The 11233-nt window shown below is 46.6% G+C and overlaps 1 long non-coding RNA gene across 1 annotated transcript; it reads right to left on the bottom strand.

Annotated features, from left to right (window-relative positions):
- Positions 1 to 5668: 5668 nt before the first annotated feature.
- On the bottom strand, positions 5669 to 8604 carry LOC308486727. Its single transcript, XR_013991229.1, has 2 exons — positions 6879 to 8604; positions 5669 to 6649 (listed from the first exon to the last, which is right to left on the bottom strand). It is a non-coding gene; the product is annotated as an uncharacterized lncRNA (long non-coding RNA).
- Positions 8605 to 11233: the final 2629 nt, after the last annotated feature.

The raw sequence follows: 11233 nt of genomic DNA, 5'->3' as shown, positions 1-11233 counted from the left end.
ACACTGCTCTATATATCACTCAAGGTCATCCTGGTACTTGCCATAAGGTACTTACTGAGTTTTTTGCCTGTTGCTTTCTTCAGTTTATTCCTTTTATTTTTGCCTCCCAAGACCCACAGCCTGACATTGGCATGGCAGCCATGAGATTTATTATTAGGGGTGGCACTGTGGTCTAAACCACCGAGCCTCTTGGGCTTGCCGATCGTAGGGTCAGCAGTTCTAATTTGTGCAACAGGGTGAGCTTCCTTTGCTTTGTCCCAGCTCCTGCCAGCCTAGCAGTTCGAAAGCATACCAGTGTGAGTAGATAGATAGGTACTGCTGCGTCAGGAAGGTAAACAACACTCTGGCTTCTGTCACGGTGTCCTGTTGCACCAGAAACACTTTCATCTTGCTGGTCACATGACCTGGAAAAGCTGCCTGTGGACAAACTCTGGCTCCCTTTACCTGAAAGTAGAGATGAGTGACGCACCCCATAATCAAATTTGACTGGACTTAACTGTCCAGGGGTCCTTTACCTTTACCTTATTAGGAATAAATAAGAGGTTGGTGATCATGAATGACTGGTTATTAGGAATAAAGTATTTAAAAGTAACTTTTTAAACAGTGGTGTAATGAGAATGGTGTGAAAAGAACACATGCTCTGGGCACAACCTGGACAAAATGGGCAGCAAAGATTGTGTAATAATATATGTCAGGGGTTGCCAACTTTTTGGGGCTCATGGGAACATTTGGAATTTTGATAAAGTATCCTGGGTGCCAATTAAAAAGTCTGTCATGGGGTGTGGCATAACAAAATTTAGCTTCCACATCTAAAAGAGTAGAAAAAGAGACACGACCAACAGAATCCTGGCATCCCATGAAACGTTTACAGGGAGTGGAGATGCTAAGCCAGTACAAACAGGAACTGAGAAGGAAGCACAAACTGTGGATTTTTTAAGGGGATGTTTACTGAGACATTTCCCAGGTGCCAAGGAGGTACTGGTGAGCAGAGCACATGTCATCTGTGGATGCTGCACTGCTGACAAAGTCAAAGGACACCTGGCAGTTCTTGCTCAGAGAAAACATCTAAGGGATTTTTTTAAGTAGAAAAAAATGTTCCAAGAAGACTATCAACTTTTCTGCGCATTCTTGGTTCTGTGTATTCCCCAAAGCGCTGGGGGTAAGACGCGCCTGTTAGAGCTCCTCAATTAGATGTTGGGGGCTCCTACTCCTTTTAACTTTTTAACTTCTTAATCTTTTAACCCTCTTCTTATCAAAAGTTTGGCAACCTGGGGTTTTATATCAGAGAACTTGTGAAGTTGGCGCTGTAAATTAGATCTAACGAAGTCGAACAGCTTAACAGCCGCCGCCCAGCTTATTTCAAGGACTCATAACTCTAAACAATTTAATTAATCTCCTGAACTTTTCCCAAACTGACTCTGACTCAGGCTTTGACTCGGCATTTTAAATGAACTAAGGGAGGTGAAGCTGTGTTGCAGGAGTGTTCCGTTTGTGCTTGCCTCTGCCCTCCTGGCTTGTGGGTCCAACTGCGCTGTGTGCCTGCTCTGTCTTCCCAGTTGTGGGTCCGGCTGTCTTGCATGCCAGCGGTGCTCCTGGACTGAGACAGACTGGTCGAGTACGCGGCATGGAGCCTGGGTCAAGATAGACTCAATTGAAAGGCACCTAGGGAGCCGGGGGGGGGGCTCCACCCTCAAGACGCCAGAGACTCTTAAGCCACAGGGCTGGCAGCTGGTTGTAGCAGAGGAGAGGTATGATTCTGTGGCCCTGAGAACACCAGCTGTGGGGGAAACCAGAGGACTCCTGATGCCAAGAGGAACACTTCCTCTGCCACTACAAGTGTTAGCGCAACAGCAAGAGGAGGGCCCCCTGAGACCATCGGGGACGGCACTGACATCGAACAGGGCATTTACTGAGCCTGCCCCGCCTTCCTCTGCCCACCCCCCGCTGTCGCCTGGTTGTTCAGGTTGGCAGATTCAGAGATCATTCGAGCAGACTCGAGCTGGCACATGATAGTACAAGAACTTCGTGATGCTACAAGAACTTTGTCTGCTACAAGAACCTTTTTATTTTATTTTCCTTTCCCCCCTCCCTGCTTCCTTTGCCATTTGTTTTAGTCCTTTGTCCATTGTTTCATGATAATATTTAAGTTTTTGCTTGCTTACTGTTAGATGCTTGATTGTTGTCCTCCTGTTATTTAGGTGTTTTTTCTTCCTTTATGTATGTTATATGGTAGTTCTGTTTAGCTGTGGAATGTTTTGGGGTTTATTTTTTAATTTAATTAATTGGTTTGTCTAATATTATAATAGTAGGCTGACAAAGAATATAAAAGTTTCGTATAATCAGAGAGGTAGCTGATGTTTAGCTGGCTTGTTCTACTCGACTAATTAGAGTTATTGAGTTGTTGATACTATAAGCAGAACAATTAGGCTGGGAAAGAATAACATCAATTGCCGTCAATGAAGGCTAGTATGAGGCTTGGGATTGCTACCGTGGAGGGGCGAGGGAGGTATGACGGTGGGGGCAGATGTCATAGGCGAAGGGGTTCAACATACGGATATGCTCGTACCCCTTCCAATCTGCGCCCCATCCCAAGGGACGAGAGTAGGGTGAGCAAGGATTACTCACCTCCGTCACTGGTGCTGTGCAATGCCAGGTGTATAGGCAACAAAACCGCCACCCTGCAAGAATTCTTCACCTCGCACGGGGTTGACCTGGCTTGTGTGACAGAGACCTGGGTACGTGAAGGAGAAACAGTTACCTTACGAGAGATGGCGTCTCCGGGTTTCTCCGTCCTCCACCAGTCGCGGACTGTGGGCCGGGGGGGGAGAGGTGGCATTATTAATCCGGGAAGATTGTTCTTTCAGGGCTCTACCATCCCCATCGATCCTCGGCATTGAATGTGTTGGCCTAGCGTGGGGCTCTGAGGTGAGCTTGGCTGTCTGGCTGGTGTACCGGCCATCTAGCGCACCAGCAGCCACCCTGTCAGGCCTACTGGAGGCGGTGGATGGCTGGGCCTTGGAGTTCCCTAACCTATTGGTATTGGGGGACTTCAACATCCATGCTGATGCCACTCCCTCTTCACAGGCTCTGGACCTGGTGTCTTCCATGGCGACACTAGGGCTCTCCCAGTTTGTTTCGGGCCCCACACATCCAGCAGGCCACACGCTGGATTTGATCTTTGGCATAGGTATAGATGTGGTCATGTCTCCTTTGATGAAGGTGCCATGGTCTGATCAATACGCTCTGAAAGCCAGGATTGACTCCCCCCTCCCCCCTGCTTAGGTGGCGAGCCGATTTGGGCTTGCCCGCAGAGGCTGATGGACCCTGATAGATTCCGCCAAGCCTTGCGGGACCTTCCTCCCCCTGGCGACTCATTGACTGAGCTTGTTGAGGGATGGAATACCCAGCTCCTGGCGCCCTCTGTGACCCTGCAGAAGCCGGGCTCCCTGGTTTACCGAAAATGAAGCGGGACCTCAGACGGCTAGAGCGAGTATGGCAGGGTGCCCGTGATGGAGCCTCAAGAACATCTTATAGGGTTTTTATGAAAACCTACCAGATGGCAGTGAAGGCCGCTAAGAAGTCTTACTTCTCGGCCTCCATTGCATCCGCTAGCTCTCGCCCGGCGCAATAATTTAGTATAATTAGGTCTTTAACGTCCCTGGAGGGACAGCCAAATTTAAATAACAATTCGACCCACAGCTGTGAGGCATTTGCGAGCTTTTTTGCGGAGAAGGTCCTGTTGCTCCTCCATGACCTCCCTGCCAATTTGGATACAATAACGGAACTGGAGGCCGCTTGACTGTCCTTGGGTCCAGTATTGGACCACTTTGACCGGATATCCCCAGCCGATTTGGACAGACTCCTCCGAGCTGGAAAGCTCACCACCTGTCCTCTTGACCCGTGCCCGTCTTGGCTGATTAGAGCATGTCCAGACGAGGTGCAGGCCCTGCGCTGGTCATGGGACCGAGACGGCTCTGGTTGCCCTAACAGATGATCTCCACAGGCAGCTGGATCGAGGCGGGTCGGGGCTGCTGATTCTCCTAGACCTGTCAGCAGCCTTAGACATGGTTGATCCCGAACTCCTGGATGCCTTGCCGACGTGGGGATCCAGGGCACAGTCCTTCAATGGCTGTGCTCATTTCTCTCTGGTCAGGGACAGAGGGTGGCGCTTGGGGGGAAAACTGTCATCGCGGCACTCCTTGGTTGTGTGGAGGTCCTCAGGGTGCGATACTCTCCCTGATGCTTTTCAACATCTTTATGCCTGCCCTCGCCCAGCTTGTCCGGAGTTTTGGGTTGGGCTGCCATCAGTATGCTGATGACACCCAACTCTATCTGTTGATGGATGGCCATCCTGACTCGGCCCCAGACACACTGATCAGATGTTTGGCAGCTGTGGCTGGATGGTTACATGGGAGCCGGTTGAAGTTAAATCCTTCGAAGGCAGAGGTCCTTTGGCTTGGTCAGAACGATATGGGATTGGGGGGGGGGGCAACTCCCATCTCTTGCGGAGGTGCAATTAGTGCCATCTCCTTTCCATGGAGGCGCAGATTGCAGCTACAACAAAGGCGGCATTTTTTCATCTCCACCAAGCAAAGCAGTTGGCTCCTTACCTCTCTCACCCTGACCTAGCCACTGTGATCCACGCGACGGTCACCTCCAGACTGGATTATTGTAACTCGCTCTATGTGGGGCTGCCCTTGAGACTCTCCTGGTATGTCCCACAGAGGAACTTACACTTTTCAAACAAAAACATCTTGGAGGTCCCATGCCACAGAGAGGTTAGGCTGGCCAGGGCTTTTTCGGCTGTGGCTCCGATCTGGTGGAACGCTCTGTCCCAAGAGACTAGGGTCCTGCGGGACTTGACATCTTTCCTCAGGGCCTGCAAGACAGAGCTGTTCCACCAGGCCTTTGGCCAAGGCACAGTCTGACTCGCTCCTTCGGTAATCCTCACAGAACTCTAGCCCAATGGTTGCCATTAATTTGATTTGAACTGATTTTATAACGAAATGATTTTAGAATGTTGTATTATTTTATTGTTGTTAGCCGCCCTGAGCCCGGCTTCGGCTGGGGAGGACGGGATATAAATAAAAAAATTATTATTATTATTATTATTATTATTATTATTATTATTATTATTATTAAGTTGCCACTAAGTTTTGCCTAATGTGGAAATTTGATGGGAATTTTAAGCTTTCTTCCTGAGGAAATCTGAGGACAGTAAATATGTTCTATAACATCACTGGAATTTATTTCTCTCTCCCTCTCTTTCTCTCTGTGTGTTTGTGTGTGTGTGTGTGTGTGAGAGAGAGAGAGAGAGAGATGATGTGTCTCATTAGAGGAGAAAGGGGGTGCGGGGGGGTGCAGTCCACCCTGGGTGCCATCCCTGAGGGGGGCTGACATTGCCGCGATGCCCCCAACATTTGCTGCAGGCAGCGCCCCCCCAGGACACCATGGGCAGTGCACCCCCAGGGAGGCTCGCAGCAGCCGGCGAACCCCCCCCCGGGAGGCACGTGGCAGTCCCTGGGATGCGAGCCCGACCCCCAGGTGCATGCCGTTCCGGGTGCTGGAGCACCTAGCTCTGCCTCTGATGTGTCCAAGAGAGGGCAGACATATCTGCAGAAAATAAAATGGTTATTCTAATTAATGAAATACATACTGTACACATGGCTTTAAAAATAACTATCTGAAGTGTTTAATGCATCCATAGGCGTGAAAAGCACCACAGTAAAAAACAAAAAGCTGCTATGTATACATTTTGCAAGTCTTCCAATATTAGTTAATATATATATTGTGCATATAATGATTATAAATGGACCTTACAGATTAAAGCGTATTGTATGTAGTTTGTGGCAGGTGTTAATAATGAATGATTTCATTTCATTAATAGACTCCTTTAAGAATTCATCTTCGTAAGTCAGTGGTGGCTGGGGGGCAGTGGCGGGATGGCATAAGAGTTATTCTCCTGTTACATTCAACTAGTCTATGTACCTGTGTACATAAATAGTTGAGCTATGCAAAGCAATAAATGTACACACTTTCACTCGGACACTTGTACATGTGTACAGATAGTGTAATAGGTGAAGACGCCTACACATATGCCCATACCTCTGAATGATTTCATCCCATGATGACGCCTTCCTCCTTAGCTGCTGGGCCAGGAAAGAAACCCGAACACTGCCAACATATGGGTATTAGCCAAGCAGCTTGGGAGGAAGCCATGGGGCAAGTGGTTCCTCTGCTTCTTTGTGGGATGAGTCTGAGATCTTTAAGTACTACCAAAATAGGGTCAGATCTGCTCCCGAGTCTCATATCACTGGCTAATCATTTTGGCATGTTGTACATGCTGCTGTGCGGACTGTACCGGTTCTCTCTCTCCTTTCCCACCAACCCCCTGCCTGCTCCTGTGACTGCTGCTTTTCTGCCATTAGCAGATGTGGCAAGGCGTGTGGCAGTGGCAGGAGCAGGTAGGTGGTGGTCGGAGCAGCGGCAAGGCAAGGTGGCGCTTCCCATTTCACCTCAAGCTGTAAAACAGGGCATGCCTGCCCCTGGTCTGGTACACTGTAAGGCATCTTCCTATACCCCTTGCAAGCGAAGTATAGTTGTCATGTGACTTACCAGGGTTGTGTCTAATGGAAAGATCACAGCTAAGCTCCAACTGGAGCTCTGTGTAGATGTGCTGAAGAACAGCGGTGGTCTTCAACCTTTCCAGAGGTGAGTGCTACCTGCAATCCCAATCTGCAATACACAGGAGTTGTTTATTGTAGAGGACCTTGGACCAAAATGACCAGCTTGCAGAGCTGAAGCACGGGCAGTGAAGACTGATGGCAACACATTTCCCCCCTCTGTCTGAGTTCTGGAAGCAATCAGCATAGCAACACAGGAAACTGCCTTATAGTGAGTAAGACCATAATCCATCTAGCTCACTACTGACAGGCAGCAATACTTGGAGGTTTCAGGCAGGGGTCTTTTCCTAGCCCTACCTGAAGATGCCAAGGATTGGACCAGGGCCCTTCCTCATGCTAAACACTGAGCTATGGATCCCAGCCACTCAATTCTCAGATGCCTTTTGCTTTGACAAGGAAAGCATTTCCTTCCCAGCATGGTCTTTCTTGACAGACAGAAGCTGACACCAGAGGTGTTCTTCAGTTGTTATTGCCAATTTAGCTCCACACCATTTCTCTATCTTTGTTTATGCATGCAGAGTGTGAATATTATTAGAATGTGGGGAAAGCAGAACATTAGCTAACTTATTCCAAAAGAAAGTTCCTGATCTTTATGCTTTGGTAGTCCTTGAGTGCTGTTCCTCACTGACTCCCTTGCATGCTCCTTCCCAATCCACACCCTTTCCCAATATTTAAAAACTCATTCCAAACATAAGCTGGGGCTGGGTGGGGTGGGACAGAGATTGGAGAGATTTCAATAGGCGGGGAAGGATCCTAGTAGACTGGGCTTTAATAGAATAAATAGCACAGTAGCTTTTTCAAGCAAAGTAGCAAACATAATATAACATAAGAAGCTCCAATAAAATACCACACTATTTGACAGGGGTGTGTGGGTGTGTGTGTGTGGGTGTGTGTGTGTGTGTGTGTGTGTGTGAGAGAGAGAGAGAGAGAGAGAGAGAGAGAAATATTAGTCTTGTACAGAGTTTTCAGAGTTCTACTGGAGCTCTGCTTTTCAGGCGGAGCTCCAAGCAGCTTCCCACGCAGAGCAGCAGGACTGAGTTGGCAAGGCACAGATGGCAATCACATGAAGGCACAGTCTGGAGTGTTGGGCACCACCAGAAAACACTGCAGCAGCAAGCAAGTCTACTTTCTTCCTCAGCTATCACAGTGAGAAGTCTCTCCCAGCACTTCCACTTCATCCCACAGTGTAGTGCTTGCTTCCATTGTTGACTGTGGTTTGTGCAAGGCTGTGTTTTATGGCTTAGGCAAGACAGTCACCATCTTGGCATGTTATCAGATGATGAGGCAGATGTTATGTTGCCGTGATAATAAAAGCTGGCAGCACCAGAAGACCTCTGACCAAGGAGTGGTTTTCCCCATGCTCCCTGAGTCCATGAGAGCACCATTGCATGCAGCTGAATTGAGCCCTTTCATTTTAGAAAGGTTCTCCTGAAGTAGCCAAGAAAAGTGGATCTTTTGTAATTTCTTAGAATTCAGTGTTGATTCTGTAGCTCAGCAGCGAAGACAGACATTTATCTAAGTTTTCATAGAATCATAGAGTTGGAAGAGACCACAAGGGCCATCGAGTCCAACCCCCTGCCAAGCAGGAAACACCATCAGAGCACTCCTGACATATGGTTGTCAAGCCTCTGCTTAAAGACCTCCAATGAAGGAGACTCCACCACACTCCTTGGCAGCAAATTCCACTGTCGAACAGCTCTGTCAGGAAGTTCTTCCTAATGTTTAGGTGGAATCTTCTTTCTTGTAGTTTGGATCCATTGCTCCGTGTCCGCTTCTCTGGAGCAGCAGAAAACAACCTTTCTCCCTCCTCTATGTGACATCCTTTTATATATTTGAACATGGCTATCGTATCACCCCTTAACCTCCTCTTCTCCAGGCTAAACATGCCCAGCTCCCTTAGCCGTTCCTCATAAGGCATCGTTTCCAGGCCTTTGACCATTTTGGTTGCCCTCCTCTGGACACGTTCCAGTTTGTCAGTGTCCTTCTTGAACTGTGGTGCCCACAACTGGACACAGTACTCCAGGTGAGATCTGACCAGAGCAGAATACAGTGGCACTATTACTTCCCTTGATCTAGATGCTATACTCCTATTGATGCAGCCCAGAATTGCATTGGCTTTTTTAGCTGCCGCATCACACTGTTGGCTCATGTCAAGTTTGTGGTCAACCAAGACTCCTGGATCCTTTTCACATGTACTGCTCTCAAGCCAGGTGTCACCCATCTTGTATTTGTGCCTCTCATTTTTTTTGCCCAAGTGCAATACTTTACATTTCTCCCTGTTAAAATTCATCTTGTTTCTTTTGGCCCAGTTCTCTAATCTGTCAAGGTCGTTTTGAAGTGTGATCCTGTCCTCTGGGGTGTTAGCCACCCCTCCCAGTTTGGTGTCATCTGCAAATTTGATCAGGATAGTATCTCAGAATGCAAGTCTTAAGACATGCATCAGTCAATCATGTTGGACTAGCCCTTGTATGCTACCAGCCACAGAAGTCTACAGTGTAGGATTGTACTTGATCCACAATACATACAGTTACAGATGGGTAGCCGTGTTGGTCTGCCATAGTCGAAATAAAAAAATTCCTTCCTGTAGCACCTTAAAGACCAACTAAGTTAGTTCTTGGTATAAGCTTTCGTGTGCATGCACACTTCTTCAGATATCTGAAGAAGTGTGCATGCACACGAAAGCTTATACCAAGAACTAACTTAGTTGGTCTTTAAGGTGCTACAGGAAGGAATCACAATACATACAGTTAAGGAAAATGGGTTTTGAATGGAAATTAATACAACCTGCCATTTCAAGGTGAATACGTTTAAGATTGGAGTGCAAGTCTCATTGCCTGCATGGAATCATGTATTTAGGAGGATAGGGTGTCCTCAAAAGCATATTATACTCCATTGCAGCAGTATTTACACATGACTGTCTCGAGATGAGGTAGAGAGACACAGCTGTTTCAGGTGGCAGGTTCTGAATCCTATAAAATCAGGTTTTCTAGTATAGCCTTTTCTCCAACTAAGTTCAAGAAGTGACCTTTCATATGTGGTCATACAGTCTGGTCTGTAAAATGGGATGATTTGGGGTTGTATGACTGATTCTAGCTGTGTTGCATTGATGGAGATGGTAAAGGAGAGGGAATGCAAATATAGAAAGTTTTGCCACAACAGCAGCAATATATGGATTTGGCTAATAGTCAAGTACTATCTTTCATATGCCAGCTTTGGGATCAGAAACAGCTATATGATATTTTCTGTTAGTTTAGGTCCAACTAATCTTATAGGTTGGGACAGGTGGGTGGAGCATATGTAAACTACAGACATGGTCATTTAATTCCGTCCCCAGGAAATGACAGGACCTGTAGTTCTGTGAAAGGGACTAGGCATCATTAACTGATCATTCTTAACATGCTCAGCAAGCTACTACAAATCCCATGGTTCTTTGGGAGATGCTTCGGCAACTAAATTAGTATAAAACCACTATAGGTTTATATATATATATATATATATATATATATATATATATATATATATCCCTTTCATGGATCATTGCCTTGCCGTGGCGAAGGAGCTTGAATAACTCAGAGAAGCTATGAACTATGCCATGCAGGGCACCAAAGATGAACAGGTCATAGTGGAGAGTTTTGACCAAACATGATCCATGACCTGGAGCTGACTGTGGCTCAGATCATCAGCTTCTTATAGCAAAATTCAAGCTTAAACTGAAGAAAGTAGGAAAAACCACTGGGCCGGTAAGATACAGTCTAAGTCAAATCCCTTATGAATACACAGTGGAAGTGAGGGACAGGTTTAAGGATTTAAGAACTGAAGAACTATGGATGGAGGCTCGCAACATTATACAGGAGGCAGCAACGGAAACCATCCCAATGAAAAGGAAATGCAAGAAAGCAAAGTGGCTATCCAACGAGGCCTTACAAATAGCGGGGGAGAGAAGGCAAGCAAAATGCGAGGGAGATAGTGAAAGATACAGGAAATTGAATGCAGATTTCCAAAAAATAGCAAGGAGAGACAAGAAGGCCTTCTTAAACGAGCAATGCAAAGAAATAGAGGAAAACAACAGAATGGGAAGAACCAGAGATTTTTTCAAGAAAATTGGAGATATGAAAGGAACATTTCGTACAAAGATTACCATAATAAAGGACAAAAGTGGTAAGGACCTAACAGAAGCAGAAGACATCAAGAAGAGGTGGCAAGAATACAAAGAGGAATTATACCAGAAAGATATGGATGACTCGCACACCCCAGGTAGTGTGGTTACTGACCTTGAGCCAGACATCCTGGAGAGTGAAGTCCAATGGGCCTTAGAAAGCACTGCAAATAACAAGGCCAGTGGAAGTGATGGTATTCCAGCTGAACTATTTAAAATTTTAAAAGATGATACTATCAAGGTGCTACACTTAATATGCCAGCAAGTTTGGAAAACTCAGCAGTGGCCAGAGGATTGGAGAAGATTAGTAAATCACCATTTTATAGTTCAAATCGGGAAAAATAAATATAGTAAATGGACAAAATTACAAAGATTCACAAAATGTTCAGGGGTA

This window comes from Podarcis pityusensis, assembly GCF_964106645.2.
Source record: "Podarcis pityusensis genome assembly, chromosome: 10".
Taxonomy (NCBI): Eukaryota; Metazoa; Chordata; class Lepidosauria; order Squamata; family Lacertidae; genus Podarcis; species Podarcis pityusensis.
The sequence above is the reverse complement of the archived record's forward strand: the minus strand, read 5'-3'. Positions and strand labels throughout refer to the sequence as shown.